Source organism: Falco biarmicus, chromosome 2 (genome assembly GCF_023638135.1).
Source record: "Falco biarmicus isolate bFalBia1 chromosome 2, bFalBia1.pri, whole genome shotgun sequence".
Classification (NCBI taxonomy): Eukaryota; Metazoa; Chordata; class Aves; order Falconiformes; family Falconidae; genus Falco; species Falco biarmicus.
In genome coordinates, this window is record NC_079289.1 from 110,854,056 (window position 1) to 110,871,123 (window position 17,068).

The following is a 17,068-nucleotide window of genomic DNA, read 5'->3' on the forward strand; positions in this document are numbered from 1 at the left end:
AAGTTTCTGTTCAGAGAAGAATGCAAGCTACCCAGCAGCATGCAGGGTCTCACCAACCATCCTCTGGTGGGTGAGACTGAAGGGGTACACCGAGCAACAAAGCAGTCAGCATCACTCTTAAAATTTCCCGATGCAAGTAGTTGGCATAAGGCAGTGAAGGAAACCCTTTCTACGCTTTATTTAACAGACATCAGCAACAGTAGACTCATGAGGCAATTGTGACGAGGAAAACCTCCATTTTGACAAAACAAATGTCCCTGCCTTCCTCCCTCCCTTCCAAAACCTTCCTCATACGAGGGGTGCTATAACTCTGGAGTTGATGGCATTACATGAAACAATGGGGAGGCTGTGGGCACACCATAAAGCTGGCAAAATCCTCATCTCACCAAAGAGCCAGTTCTTATTTATTTCAATAGGACTATAATATTTCTCCTTTTCTTTTCATGTACTGCACACAGATACTACACTTGTGCATATAAAGAGCTAAATATTACCACATCAAAAACTCCGAATTTAGGAAATGTGATTCAGTCCAATGTGAACTGCCTCAGTTCAGTACCTTTTCTGAGCATGCACGAATGACAAGATTTTTTCTTCCACCATCACGTTCCCCTGCCTTGCCCCAAATAATCCCATTCACAAGACGACACTATACTAGGAAGATGTCAGGAGCTTGTCTACAGAACCCTTTATATATTTTTTTTTTTTTTATTTCTCAGGTGAGATGATTTGCAATGAACGAATGAGAGAGATTGCTCTGATATTGAAGGGAACAGAAAGGTATCAAAAGTCCTGCAAGCTGGTCACAAAAATACAACTCTCTGCAAATGTTCACTGCATCCTTTTCTGACCCAGCATCAAATTTGCAGAAAGCTATTTGCTGCAAGCTAAACACTGTGAGCAAAGTCAAAGCAGTAGCTGCATTGCAATAAAAATACTCTCATAAAGAATTAAGATAATGCATGTACAAAGAGTAGATTAATTGCTACGAGCACCAGCCAGACTTAAAATTTACTTCTCCTCATTACAGACTGCCTGATTACATAACCTTGAAGTTCTTAACATAGCGAAGAGGATTTGTACATTTGTAAAACATACACAGGAGTCCCAAAATGGATAAGAAATGTAATTTTTTCCACCATTTTTGGCACTGAAGATTGTTATTTTGAAAAAAATGGACAATCAGTATGAAAATAAATCGTAATGACTTACATGAAAAAGTGACTACAGATAAGAACAAACAAGATGAATTTGTTGAACCAAAAGATTAGTTAGCAAATTGATGAGATCAAAAACCTGAGTAGGAGCAGCAGATGTTTTCCAAGCATCTGATTGCACATGGGAGAGAAGATTGTAAATAAATAAATAAACATATTAACTCTGATTTCTTAACTTGGAAAAATTTGGTTTTAGGATAATTTCTAGGAAGGATGTCAAATACTAGCAACCATATTGACTTTTAGAGAGATAACTACACAGCTCTGTAACACGAGCCAGAATAATAGTATTTTTGAAATATGCAAATCACACAAACCATATAGAGATTCATTATTTCATCCAAGTCAATTTGTTTATGGGAGCAGCAGCATTAGAAATAGAAGTTGACAGAAGTAACAAATAACTTTGCAGAATGCCAGTGGAGGCCAGAATCATAGCATAATTGAAATACATCCACAATAGACAATAATTCACAAACATTTCTAAAAGAAGTACATTCTCGTAATTTTACAGACAGATATGGAAACAGGATAGCATTCATTAAGAATGTAATTTCTTCTGGGCAAAAGCCATATCTGAAATTATATCCTAAGAGTATCTCACATTTTTGCATACCATAAAATTGAGAAAGTTCTTTCATTGCATGCATGCATGAACTAAGAGAGGAAAATATATCCCGTATTATCATTAAGGAAGAGACTGATTTACACTAAGAAATTTAAGTCATTCAGAATTCACTCAGACATCGTTCAAAACAAAGGTGGTGTTCGCAGAGAAGTCTTGGTTTTTTTCCCCTCCCCTTTGGGGCCAACTGGTCACACATTTTAAAAACTGAATTCTCATTTGAAAAAGTAAAATGAGTACATACTTAGATGACCTGGTTTCATTAGGTGGCAAGAATTTTAACAACTTTCCTGTATTAGGTCAGCAGAAAACCTGTGAAATTGCTTACAAGTCACACCCATCATTTACTTTTTTCCTCCCGTACTAATAAAAAAGCAAAATAATGATTCACTGTAAGAATTCTAAATTCCTGTCCATAATGACCATGAAATATTTAGATGCAAGTAAAGCATTTAAATAATTTAATTTTGTCACTAAGGAGAAAAAATAATATTGATTGTACCTAAAACAGTTTGAAGCTGTAATTCTTGAACCATACTAATGTTGACATTCAGGAACTGCATTTATGCTTATATTCTAGAAAGTGAGCGGAACTGCTGACCTTACAAGAATCTAGATTTTTATGATTATTTACCTGTTTTCAGTTCTTAGTATTTAATTAACTTGACACATAGTAGCGCTGAATTGCTTAAACACTACTTTTCAAATCATCCCCAAACTTTTCAACAGCTGACTGGCTTAAATTCCACTAATGGATTGATAAACATTAAGAAACTGGCACTCAGTCTGATAATGCTAAATTTCACAGAATCTGGTACAAGTTATTTTACGAACTAAACATCCAGATTTGATACAGAGATGTTCTTCACTCACTGCTGTTAACCAGTTTGCCTGTTATCTAGCTGCACTTTCTTTGATCAGAGTGATACAAAAGCATACCCAGTCTTATCCTATTTGGAAAAACCACAACAAAAAGAATAAACTCTCTGTATTTCAACATACTTCATTTACATGGAAAAGTAATTCCTCACTGTCCTCTAGGTAATATTGTTGCCAAGACCTCAAGCTACCTCTAGCTGTAAAAGACTGAGAAGTTGAAGCAGTGCAGCAGGTGCCTGCTTTTTAGTCAAGGGACAATCCTGACTCACGCTGTTAAGACTGCTGTCCATACCTGCGCTCCTAATTACACCGAACACCACTCTGTGGGAACAGACACATTTCTCTCACTCAACAGAACATGATACAGTTGTTAACAGACCTAAAGAGCTTTTGCTTGGTGATCCAAGCTGCATTATGTGTCCAAAACGAACTGTGCAGACAACAAACCAAAGAGTTGCCCGCCTGGGGTATATGATAATTTGCGAGTAGAAGAGGTCAGAAGCAACATGTCAGTTTCCCTGGATCAATCCCAAGAAGAGAAGCAGTGAATTAACTTTTTCCCTACAATAACAGCTAGAGGCGCCCATGTAGAGTGCTACTTTTTCTGGACCTGGGACTTCTGAAAGGACACTGCATGACTACACCCCATACAGCCAGAAAAGAAACAAGTTGTTCTATTCAGCAATGCTAAGCTTACTCACATTTCAAAGTTAATACTTGGACACAAAATAACTTTTAAGAAAAAAGCTTACTCTGAAAACAAGTAATACTAATTAATAGCAGTGGCATAAATATCCATAGATGAGAAATTACAGAAGACTAAACTTTCAGCGTAAGACACTATTTTTTACATTATTTTAAAATAAATAGAAAACAACTGACAAAAATCATGAGGACAGTCTTCTCGACACTCCAACTCCAAGATGCAGGAAAATTTAGCTGGTAAGTTTTCAGAATGGCTGCAACATACTTGCAGCATTCTTGAATTCTTCTTCACAGTGCCACGGTATTTTGGATATCATTAAAATAAATTAATATGATGAAACGGATTTTTTTTAAACATCCCTACCAAAGGCAACCAACCCAAAAGACAATCAGTGTGGTCAAGATCCCTTTGGCCAAGCAGTTCAAGCCATTGCACTGTGAAGGTGATCTGGGGACCAAGACAGAACCTACAGGTTAGATGCCTAAGTCGTAGAGGTCTCTATTTCTCGCCCATCACAATCTTGTACACGGACAAGGCTTGAAATTAACACTTTCAGTAGCAGTAGATCTCTGCTTACAGAAAGCTTGGAAAGAAGTTACCTATACCATATGGATTATAACTGCACTTTCTTAGGCAAGCTAATGGGGATAGCTCCCACTTCTCTAAGTCGCCCACTGCTCCTGGCTCAAGACTTCCTTAACAGAGAGCTTGGATCATTAAAGAATATTTATCTATATTTTTCAGTATCATATATCAATGATAAAGAGCCACTTTTTTTTTTCTTGACGTCTCTGAATTTAAAATAAATATTCTTTAAACCTAGCTCCCTGAGCTTTTTCCTCAGATTTATCAAATATCCTAATTACTACCCCACTGTCTTCTCATTCCCCACTTAGTGCTTACAATCAATTGCTTATCACTTTACCTCTGTTCTCAAACAAACCTTGTTTGTTTTAAGGAGAAATGGATCCATACCACGGCCTTTGTGTTTCACTTTATTAGATTACGTGTGCTTTGCTACCTGTATAGAATTCGTAACACTGGAACAGCTTATATATTGAGATAGAGCAAAGGTGTACACAGTGCCATACAAAAGACATGTAACTTTTGATGTTTGGTCTGCAAAGCAGCATTCTCTCTTAAATGACATTTCAAATAAAGAAGCATTAAATAACACAAGTAATGGTGCATGACGGATCTCAAGAGTTTTACCTTTCCTTAAGGTCCAGTATGACACCAAAAACATTAAAAAAAGTTTCATTTGCCAATTAGATCACTTAGACTAAAAATTTCATGGCCAACTCTCCTTACAACTAATGAAATGTTCTCACTTAGGAAATCCTGATGGACATTGTAGACTCTCAGGATCCAACCATGGAACAAAGAGGACCCACTACTGAAAAAGAATGCACATACATCGCTACAAGTAGATGAAGGGTTTTGACAAACTGTAATTGCTATGCAATAACAACTTTAAAATCATCAGCCTGTTCAGGTTCATGCATGAGTAGACAGTACTCTGACATCAGTAAGGGAAGAAGGTCCTACACTGAGGACACATGAAAGCATCTGAACTATAAGGAAATAAATGAATAAAGAACACAACATCTGAAATCAGAAAAGACAAGCAAAGCTGACCAGGTACTAAAAGGCAGGCATTTGAAAGCATACCCAATCTTAACCTCAGCAGGTACAGGGACAACATCCCTCTGAAGCAGGGCTAGATTACCTGAGCTGCCAAACATTAACACATTTGTGTCTGTCCTAGAGAACCACCTTACTAATCTCACAGAAGAGCAGAGTCTGCACCAGAACACAGTAAATGTTCTAAACTGGTCTGAAGTACAGTCTGCCCCACGGCCAGAGGAGGGTGCAGTCCCTATATGCAAGTCTGAAACACTCTATCAAGTAAATGGGATGGGGTCTCAGTAGGACTTTGTCACTGTGAAAAATCAGTGTAAAAGTTGCTTGTAATTCACAGCCAATGCTGTGGCTCTCAGGAATCTCTCACTACCCAAAAAGACAATGAAAAAAAACTAACCAGCCCTCATGGACTTAAAGCAAAGACCTACAGGAAGACACGTCATTCCTAATTTATGTTGTCACAGTGAGGTGACAAAATGTCACACACAATGCATGTGACCCGTTAATGGTCCCTTTTGATCTGTTTCTGGTCAGGTATTTGAGTATCAACCCCAACACTAAATCTATCACCCGTGAGAAGAGCAGTGGTGGCAGCAAAACCCAGCCCTTCTTGGGATCAATGTCCAGAAACCGTCAGACACATAGTGACTGGCATCACGGAGCCAGACAGCAGCCTCCACTGGGAAGTAAGATCCTTCTGCACAGCAATGCAAAAGGTCAGGGCTTTTTGCTTTGTTTTTGTTTTCAACAAAAAGGGTGCTTAAATCTAGGAACGGTCACTGATAGCAGTCCTCTTCCCAGTAGGAGCTGAACTTCTGATGAACTGCTTAAGCAGCTTTCCCGACCACAGCAGTTGCCATTAGGCAGTTGATTTCCCTAAAAGTGAAGTTCCCAAATGGCTTGAGCTTAGGGTAAACAATCTCACCGCTTTGTATAAAACTGGGTAGACAGGAGAAGGTAGACGCAAACATTACCAGATGGGGGTAAACCAGTCATGTTTTTAAGGAAGTCAAGATTCTGTCTTTCCATATTCCAAGATGGTATTAGGTAATCTTGAACTCGAGTTTTCAGGCACGTATTTCTCACAGTTATTAAATGCCTTTCACTCATAGAGAGAATAATATCAAATTAAGGTGAAAGACAGGTGGCTGCAGGAATGAAAGACCTTTCACAGCCACTTGTTCTCAGTTTTGAGCATTTTTACAGAAGGATACAGACCTTTGAAAAGGGCTGATAGGAAAAAAAATGATTTCTATATTTTTACAGGATATTATTCCATTAGGTTAAGACTGTATAAGAGGCAAAAATGCTAAAAATAAAACCCCATAGGTGACCAGTGCCTCACTACTATAAGCAGTATGAAGTAAGAGGTGGGTGAGACCCTCCATTAGGCATAAATCTGTGCTGGAGAAACACTGGAATCTTGCATTTGTAAAGATTAAATGAACAGTGAACATGTAACCTGGGCATATCTAAATCCAGGAAGGTGGTTTTATTCTTAGCCACAGAAATTAAGGAATTATGTCATCATAATTAGAAAGCCAATGACATTACGTTATTACAAAGCTATCACATAAGTCACTGAAAGACTAAAATCTTTCCTGTAACAATTAAAACTAATGGATGCTTTTAACAATACTTGCTGCAGACATCTTTGCTAAAGCATTAACATCCCATTCCCTAAATCAAGATGGAAAAGCTCAAAAGTATTTCAGAATATCAAGGCCAGTCGTCAGGAAAACATTCCTTAATCATTTAAGTAGAGTTTTAAAAAGTCATGAGAAGTTTAAGTGAAGGAAGGATTATTTTCAAATTTGGAAGAACTTGTTCAGTGAAGATATGAAGCCCTTTCACAAACTAAATCATACTGGCTTCTATTAGGCAACATAAAAGTTAATACTGGTAAATTAATTGCATACAGGATTGCATAATTATTTCTATACTGCCCTTTTCATGGGCAAAACTCCAATTCTGCAGAAGCCACTGGCAAATATATATATAATTTTATACTTTTCTATTTAAAAATTCTAAAAAAACAAAACACTGGTTATTATATCATGTATTTTGTGACATCCAATAATCAAGCTGTAATTTGATATTCTGAGAAGTGAATAAATATAAAATACCAAAATACTAAGAAATAAAAATAACCAAAATAGTTTTCCTGGTTTAATCATGGTTAAAAAAAAAAAAAATCATTTAAGTATAGCTTTTGATTTTTTAAATGTAAACAAGCACAGCAGCTTTGAAGGTGCAGAGGATTTTCCATTTTAGTTAAAATCGAAACTCTAGAGTGCCATGGCAGACAGAATACCCCTTCTGGAAACACTAATCCTGATCCCCACAAATCCAGTGTTATGCGGGGAGAAAGACTTTCATGCACTATGCTGTAAACAATGTAATAGCAATATGCATTTATTAGCCTTGATTCATATTCAGCAATTACTTTGGGAAAAATATTTCTTAGAAATAGACACATCCTTTATTCAAATACAAGCAGTAGTTTTAAATTCTCCAAGAACATGTTTACTTCTTTTTTCCCCCCAATGCTATTTCATCTGTTGGCACAAAGCAGCACTATACAGTAAGGTCCTTCAGGAGCTAGTGGCACAGATGATACAATAGAGAGGTCAGTTAGGGTGACTGAACATGTGCCAGGTAAACAGTGATAGATAGCCTAACATTTTGTCCAGGGGGGAGGGGTAAAAAACCAACCAACCAAAACAAACAAACAAACAAAAAAAAAAAGGGAAAGAATAAAATGAGAGTATGTATTTCTGCTTGCACGTTCTCCCAAAGTCATTATAACTGGCCCTGGGGACACAGTGCTGTGCGTCCTCGGCAGCTGACTCCTCTCAAGCACTAGCAAGGTAAGAGCAGCCCCAGCCTTGCACTGTGTGAACTCTACTCCAAGTGCTGAACGCTGATCATCTGCTCATCCAATTCCAGATCAGAAGCGCTATTCCTACCATACACACAGACATGTGCACACACCAAGAATGTTACAGGTATCTGAAAACGTAAGATGATTTGCACATAAAAAAAGCAAGCTTTCTTTGCTGAATATCGGGTGTGGGCTCAACCCAGAAAGGAGCAAGATTCTGATGATATGGTCAGGAAGCGACTTACTACTCTGACTTAATTTTGAAGTGCTGAGACGTTTGATCAATGTTTTGGAAAGATCCATCATCTTAATTCAGCAGGTTGATTCTGCATAGACTAGCTCTATTGTATTTTGTCAATGAATTAAACAGACTTATGAATATTCACAACTTTACTGAAATGCCATTTGCACAAAAAGACAAATTTTCCCCTCAGACGAACTATGGACCTATATATATATAGGTTTATTATATCTAATAAGCAGCAGTGTCCTAGACAAATTTTTCAAGCTAGTTCTATCTACACCAGTAAGAGTAAACTAAATAATAGTAAATAAAGCATTCAGTTATTTGCCATAAAAATGGAAGCAATAATTCAAGTATTACTCAGTGAAAGTTATGTCCTGCAAAATGTGAATATAAGAACAGCCTTGGAGGCAAAACAGATAGGTAGTTATTGTAATGAAATTCAATATTCTTCATGGTTTTTGCTCAGAGTGCTTCCTAAAATAAATAGGGGGGAAAGAAAAAAGTACTGAAGACAATTACCTGCAGTTTCAACAGAGCCTCCACAACACACAACACACACATTTTAAAATTTAAAAACCCTTTAGAGTGCTGATAAAGCCTATATAGATTCCAGCTACAATTTGGATAAAATTAGGACAGTACCACTCATGTTCTAACCAAGTAAATTATACACTAATAAAAATATTTAAGAACACTTAAGATTATTTTCATCCAAAATAAACTTCTTAGCGAATACTACATTTCTTTAGTCACATAATCAACCCAGCATATTAACCAACAAAACCTGTTCTTCTGCAACTTGCAACTAAATCACAACTTTTCAAATGTACCATCAGGATTTTGCACACAGTTTAATGCAACTCACAACTTCCAGAATTGAACAAAGATTTCAAAACATTTTGAAGTATTTTACTGTTCAGCACTGGGATCGCTTTCAAATTAAATCTAAATGTAGTGTAGGAATAGCCAACAAACTATTACATATCAGGTGACTCACAATCTTAAAGAGACCGTTACCCTGAACAGCAGGATACAGCTGGAACCATAGTTCAGAAAACAGCACCAGAGGTAAAAAAGGGACTTGTGAAGAATCAAATGTCCAGAGAGATTTAACTTCTTTGTTGTGAGGTGTTTTTCTCCCCTGAAATACTATGCTATTATACACACGTATAAAAATAGAAAACAATCATCCTTGACTTTCTATATTCCCTAAACAGAAAGGCAAAACTATACTCAATTCATACCATTACCAGTAACAAAATACCAAACGTGGCAAATTGTTAATATTTTTAAGCTCTAATTACTCAAAACCATCTTATTTAATGTATGAAACAATGTTTTTTATAAACCTAATCTCATTTATTACTTTAAAGTACTGGTTCCCAAACCAACACTCCCACAACTGACTTCAAGGGGACACTGAGGACAGCATCTGGTTCACCACCCTCCCCTCAGCATTTCCTACCTGACCACCTGCTCCCAGCCTTCTGCCTGAAGTAGTAAGCAGAAGCATGGCTGTCTCCTGCAATCATGCAGTTTAACCACAGCTGAGAAATGCTGCTGCGACCTCCACCCAAGCCAAGGTAAGATTTTGAGCATGCTGCCTCCTTCAAACACGCAGAAACCAAAGTTAGAGCTGACAAAGTACCAGCCCCTCTCTTTGCCGGTGGTAAACATGATGTGTAAGAATGCCAGCCTGAAAACAAACACGCAGGCACACACAAAATATTTAAAGTATTGGTATTATGCCATTTCCAAATGAAAATACAGACTGTTTTCATTTGAATTCAGGTGGAAGTTTTGGTGTTACTAATGACGATGAATAGCAACAGGAGTTTAAGAAGCAAAGACATAAATTTCTTCATAGAAGAGACCAAAACGCCTAAACAAAAGCATTGAAGTGAAGCCAGATCACCAGAGCTCTGCCCTTGAAAAAAATTCAATATTAATATAAATATATCACCAAATATCTAGTTTTCCAAAGATTAATTGCATTGATGATTGAGAAGTCTTTTCTGTATGCAGATGACAGTGAACTATAGTCGCTACAATGGTAACACAAAGACTCAATTCATATATACCACGAATACAGTAACAAAACCGTATCAATCTGCCATTCAGTGTTCATATGCTATTACAGATTACTTTTTTGAAAACAGGTAATTACCTTGAAAATCAAAAATCAAAACATTAATCCTCAAGCAATGAACTGTGTCAGCTACTTCTTACGTTAACATAGCAAACCCAGTCTCATAAGGAATAATTATCATTACATACAGAAGCCTGAAAAGGGGGTCACTTGCATTTTACCATCCCAGGAGACCTACTTAGAAGAAAATACTATCTGAATATCCTTTTCACTTTAGTCTCTCAGACATTGGCATATTGGACCCCTGAAGTATCAGTTGCCTGTCTGTATTTTGCTGACCAAAGGTCTACCCTGCCCTTCCTCCCAACTGGACAGCTGGTAGCAATGCTAAATCTGTAAAAGAACGAGAAAATCTTAAGACAGGTCAAAGTGTTAATTATCAATTGTCATTAAAATACAGACATTACAGGAGGCTTCTAAGATACTGACTCCAAGTCCTGAATGGTAATTTACAGACTTCCTCCCTGGGGGAAGCAGGAGGTAAGGGAAGTTCACTCTCCAAACTAATATTAGCTAACAGAAAGCTCAGATTACTTCCTCTAAAACCTGTAGATTTTATCCTCAGCATAAACAATTGTTCTGGATATAGTCCAAAATGTTCTTTCCAGCGCCATGGGACAAGACTGCTCAGTTGCATGACAGACTTTGGCATAAAGGGCAGAAAAGTTTGTACAACGAAACCTTCAAAGAAAAAGAAGAGTTCCAGTGGAAGGCTCTGTGAGCCTGAAGACTGTCCCATTCCATCCCTAGCAGGAGATTCAGGAAATGACTGTGGAGGTAAGCAGCCATCTGGCAAAACACTTACACGTGCATCAGCCCCTATTATCTTTCAGCAAGCACAAAATGCAAAGCTGTTGCATTTGCACAAAACAGCACACAAGATCAGAAGTAGAGGGTTCCTATTAAATACGAATCCGCTCTTAAGTGCACAGCAGTATTTCTCAATTTGCTGCACTATTTAAATGCTTCAGGAATGTAATTAAAGAAAGATATCAGCTCATCTTAAGCTGTGCCAATAGAATTGAGAGCTTGCAAATGTACTGCTTTCTGCATGCTTCATAAATACTTTTCCACGTAAGAGAACGGAAAAATGGGTTTGTATTCAAAGACAGGATTTATCTTGATTTCTTACTAGAAACTATCATTTCAGCTACATAATTTGCACTTCATGAAGATTAATACAAGAACAATAAGCACATTTATAACATTGTTACAGTAACTTTAGTATATAATATGTAGCAAGATATTATTTGAATTGTCTCTGGCAAAAATAGCTACAACAATTTTTTTATTGACTCACAGCTATACTTTATCTATGATTCTCTTTTTAAAGAATTAAGCACCTGTTTTAAAACCTTTTGCGATCTGAACATATGTTTTAACATACCCACTCTTTCTATAGCCACCAAATTTTAAGTTCCACCAAAGACATGGGAAAGATACTGTTCAAAAATGTATTCAGCTGTACTCGCACTAATCCTCTGATATTAAATTGTGACAATGGAAATCCCAAATAATATCTTGAAGATATTCAGATTTAGGATAATCAGTGTCCTTAAATTAGATATAAATTACAAAAAGCATAAACCACTATTTACAGCTTATTTGGAAAACTTTTTAAAAACAAAACACTCCTCCACACCTCAAAAATCTTTGAGTACTGTATCTACATTTTCAAGTCAACACAGAATTGGAAAGTCACAAGGCAATGCAACAGTATCTTTTGATCACTTTAAAATTAACTTACATTGCTGAAAGATGTCCGATTAGTGCACTAGAACTTGTGTATTAACCACAGAATGGTTTGGGTTGGAAGGGACCTTAAAGACCATCTAGTCCAACCCCCCTGCCAACAGGCAGGGTCATCTTCAGCTAGACCAGGTCGCTCAAAGCCCCATCCAACCTGATCTTGAACATTTCCAGGGATGGAGCATCCACAACTTATCTGGGAAACCTGTTCCAGCGTCTCGCCAAATCTATCATAGAAAGTTTCCTCCTTATGTCCAATTTAAATCTACCTTCTTACAGTTTAAGAAGGTTGCCCCTTCTCCAGCCACCACAGGCGTTGGTAAAATGTCTGTCTTCCTTAAAAGCCCCCTTTAAGTTCTGAAGGGCCATGGTAAGGTCTCCCCCGAGCCTCCTCTTCTCAAGGCTAAACAATCCCAACTCTTTCAGCCTTTCTTCACAGGAGAGGTAGTCTAGCCCTCTGATCATCTTTGTAGCCCTCTTCTGGGCCCAATCCAATATGTTCACATCTGTCTTGTGCTGAGGGCCCCAGAACTGCATGCAGTACTCCAGGCAGGGCCTTGTGAGAGCAGAGTAGGTGGGTGGAATCATCTCCCTCAACCTACTGGCCATGCTTCCTTTTATGCAACCTGGGGTGTCACTGGCTTTCTGGGCTGCAAGCACACATTGCCAGTTCATGTCTAATTTTTCACCCACCAGTACTGTCCCCAAGTCCTTATCCACCCACAGAGATGCCACAGTGAAAAAAGCCTAAAAATCTGGATTAATATGCAATAAAACCACTCAAACCAGAAGACAAGGGGAGAAAAATCACTGAATTTTATTTTTCTCCACTGTTTGGCTGACTGATTACTCAGATTCACCAGTTCTAAGAACATAGAAAGTATGTAGGCAATTCAACATCGAGCTAAATTTCAACAATTTCACCTATCTTTGTTGTCTGCAAGACCAACTGTATGTTTAGCAATTTGAAAACTAATGCTATTCATTTCCTTAAACACCAGCTTTAAGTACTTGTTTCTGAAAGTCTAAGCTTAAACCATTTCAAACGAAATAAATTTAAAAAGAAACTCATCAATTCTAAATTACATAATTCAGAATAAGAAGTGGTTTTGGCTTGTAGCTGCAACTACTTTTAGATCTGCAAAAATAGTCATTATTTTAGACAACCTTGGTACATGAAGCAATGAAGTATTTGTAAAAATGTCCTTGGCGTGAACATTTCTACTTGTTATTTATTATTCTAATTATTTACCATTCTGACTAATGTGGTGTCATCATAAATGAAACAAAAACTTAATTGTTTTTCCCTTTTTTTTTTTTTTTTTCCTTCATGAGAGAAAGGAGGGGAGGGAAGGGAAGGGAAGCCAAGGGGGAATTTAGCACTGTCTCCACTTGCTTGCAAAATGTCAGGGTATGGAAATGTAACACTGACCAAAACAAATGTCCCAACTGAATAGTCCTCATAGGCATAATTTTATTTCCAATTATAGCCTAATAATGAATGGATTCTTTCCTCAAAACACACAAATTTCTTGGTGACTTTTATATTTCTTTTTAGTTTTTTATTATTATTTTCTTTATATTTCTTTTATACTTAGGTATACTACTGCTACTAAGCCTGTGCTAAAATGTGTTCTAAAACCTCACCCCCAAATTAAAGGCATGCTACAGTGTTAATAAAACGTTACTGAATAACAGAAGGGGGGGAAAGCTGATCACTGTAAAACACTGAAGGAAATGGTAAATGATAATGTCAATCTCTGAAGCTTTGTGGGTTGAAAATACAAGCCCCAGTGTCTAGCTGTGCAGGACGCGCATTGTGACAGGGTGAAAGGAATACGGCTTTACTCAACATCATGAGGTGACAAATTCTACGGTGCTTACATAAATCCCTCCAGCCAAGAAGGGGTTCTCTAATGTGCTTATTTAATTGGGAAAATGACAACAGTCATTACTTTACTTTCATTACATATATTAAAGGAAAAGATAATAAAGACAGAATAAGAATAAAGAAAGCCAAGGGCATTCCCCCTTTCATGGTGGAGCCCTCTGATATATACACTCTCTTCAACAGCCTTCCACAATGCCTAAATATCTTATATATACAACCCCCCCACACTTCCACTTAGTAGTTATCCAGAGAACTCCACTCTCAACTCTTTGTTTGAACAGATGAGACTGTCTCAACCAGAATAACTTTTCTCCTACAGAAGACAAGCAGTAGAGCACATAGCAGTGACTTCTTATATGTATGTACATTTTCATTCTTGTGTTTATTTGTTCATATGTATCTATACCTATAACTACATTTGACAGGACTTGCTGCATAATAATTAGATTGAAGAAATCAAGAAGTCTACAGAGTATTACTTGTACACTTTCCTCACTCCCAACCAAACTCATTAATTGTAGTAGAATAACTTAAAAAACCCTTCTGTGTCAACTATCTGAACTTGTAAAAATCACTTCTACAACTATGAATTTCTTTTGTTTCTAAGTAATTTTATACCAATATTTAAAAGATTTTAAGGAACTGTCCCACAGATATATAAAAATATTGGGTAAAGAATTAGCCTCCTTATCATAGAGGAGATACAGGGAAGAACCAGGACAAATAGATGTCTGATTGCAAATCTCATGGCGAACCAGAGAATTCTAGGAAGCTACCTTTTTACAAGGAACTGCCTAAATCAAATGCACAGGAAAAAAGGTAGCCAAGCAAGTTTAGTGGAATATGCTTTTTTTTTTGGAGAAAAAAAAAAAGTTGAAGTCTTTTTCCAAACCTGGTTTACAACAATTTGCTCTGTTCCCAGGGATAAAGCTTTTCATACAACATTTTCCTTATTCATTAGGACATATTTGACATGATACACTATTTCAGTTCTTCAGAATTGCAATATAACCATATCAGCCAGAACAGAACCTAAAAGAAAAATCAGCAAAAGCTACTCTCAGTCCATTCATTACTATTGCAATGTGATCACAGCTGAACCAGTTAATGTAGCTTCATTAAAATTTCACCAATAATTTTGTATGTATGAAGTCTAATAAAATTTATCTCAGTAACACATTAGTTCCAAAATCAAAGTCATTTTGGCATTTAAATAATCCTAAAGAGAACATCCATGTAAAGTGGAATGAGTCCATATAAATCCTCCTTCAATTTGTGCACAGAATCACCAACATAGTCCCATCCAAAACTGATCTCTGCCAGTGGCTACAGCTAGGAAGCAATTTGGTAGTACAGAGCAGCGGTACCACCTGAAGTGGCAGGCTGCCCAGCTCTGTTGGATACGTTGACACCCATTTTCCATTTCAATCAACTTCTAGGGATGGGAACTCAGTCTTTATGCTAGTCCATGAAATGGCACTCCTCACACAAACATGGCAGCCCTTTCAGAACTGAAAGTAATATAACAGATTGACACAGTTATTTGCAGATCATTTCTGATCTGTTGGCCATAAATGCACTACTGACTTTCAGAAATGCATACAACATTTTGATAGTTGTTTTCTACTTTGTAGATGTAGTAGTTGTTTTATCCCGTTATCAACTTTCTCCAATGAGCTTTTAAAAATGGACTTCAAGTGGATCTGTACGTTATACAACATATATACATTAGAATTATAAACAAAAAAGAAAGGCAAGTAAAGAAAGGACAATAGTCCTAATGATCCCATCTTCTTTCCCTGCCATGAGCAGTATTATGCTTAATCTTCCTCCAGCCTAGAACTTCTTTGGATGAAACCCTACTATAAGAAAGTCAACATTCTCCATTTCATTTGGAGATTTTCTTTACGACCTGTCCCTCATCTCAAATTTATACAACCATCACCATTTTTCCCAGACAATCTTCCATTCACGACAGATATGCTCACGTAACCTGCTGCAGCAATCACCCAAGAATGCTGTAAAAGCTGTCAATTTACATGTGGACTACTAAATGCAAGATCATTATTGCATTTAGACTGATGAAGAATGATTCTCGGCAGTGTGTTGAATCTTGTCTAATTTTAGATCTTTATTGAAATATCATAATCAACCTCAAGAAAGAGTGACTGAGTCTATTCAAGATATGATTGAATTTAATTGGCTATAAGCGGTGACCTCTATATTGCAAAATACACTACCTGACAAAATTTAGAACAATTGACTGCAATTTCTCAGTATGCCTTTTCTTCACTTATCAATATATTGCTTCATTACTATACCACTTTTTGTGCAGCTAAATTTCAGAACCTGCACACAAAGCTCTGGTTTCTATGTTATAGGTTAACATGAGGCACTTCAAAGAAAATTACATATATTCTTAAGTGAAGCTCTGTTTCAGAGCATCTGTGGATTTAAAGCCTCCCAGAATGTGATCTCAATCTAAGCACAGCGTAGTAAAACAATTAAGCTTCTAGATGAATGTTTAATTAAAAATATAAAGCAATTCTACAACAGGTCTAGACTGCATATACCATAAATCATAAGCTCATGGATAGTACTTTTTTTGTGCTATTATTTTAGATGTTCTGATTATATTTGCAGTAAGTTCCGATGTATCATCCCTTCTGTCAATGCTTCGGTATTCATTCCCTTCAAGAAAGGCAATTTATTAACTGCAATGTCCCCATACTTGAAAGTACTTATTTGTTAACGTACACAATGATTACTAATAAAAGGAAATACAAACAAACAAAGATTTTGAAATACATGGAAAGTCTTAAGGTTTAAGTTTTATAAAATACTTTTGTGCCTTTACAGTCACCCTCTAAAGCCAGTCTGTTAGAAGCAGAATGATAGGAACATATGCAGGCAGGTTTTTAAAAGTCAGTCTGTAATCAAAATAATTACATTTATGAACTCTGGGGGGAAAAAAAAAAATATTTCACTCACTATTACACCACAAGCAGTGCTTCCTTAAAAAAGTCATTAAAAAACAATCTTTGCCAACCAAATCCAATTCCAATGCATTTATGGGG

At 36.9% G+C, this 17,068-nt stretch overlaps 1 protein-coding gene across 2 annotated transcripts in view; it reads right to left on the reverse strand.

Moving 5' to 3' along the window:
• The window catches only part of GBE1 (1,4-alpha-glucan branching enzyme 1), a 167,245-nt gene that overhangs the window by 68,755 nt on the left and 81,422 nt on the right, over nucleotides 1–17,068 (reverse strand). The window lies entirely within an intron of this gene.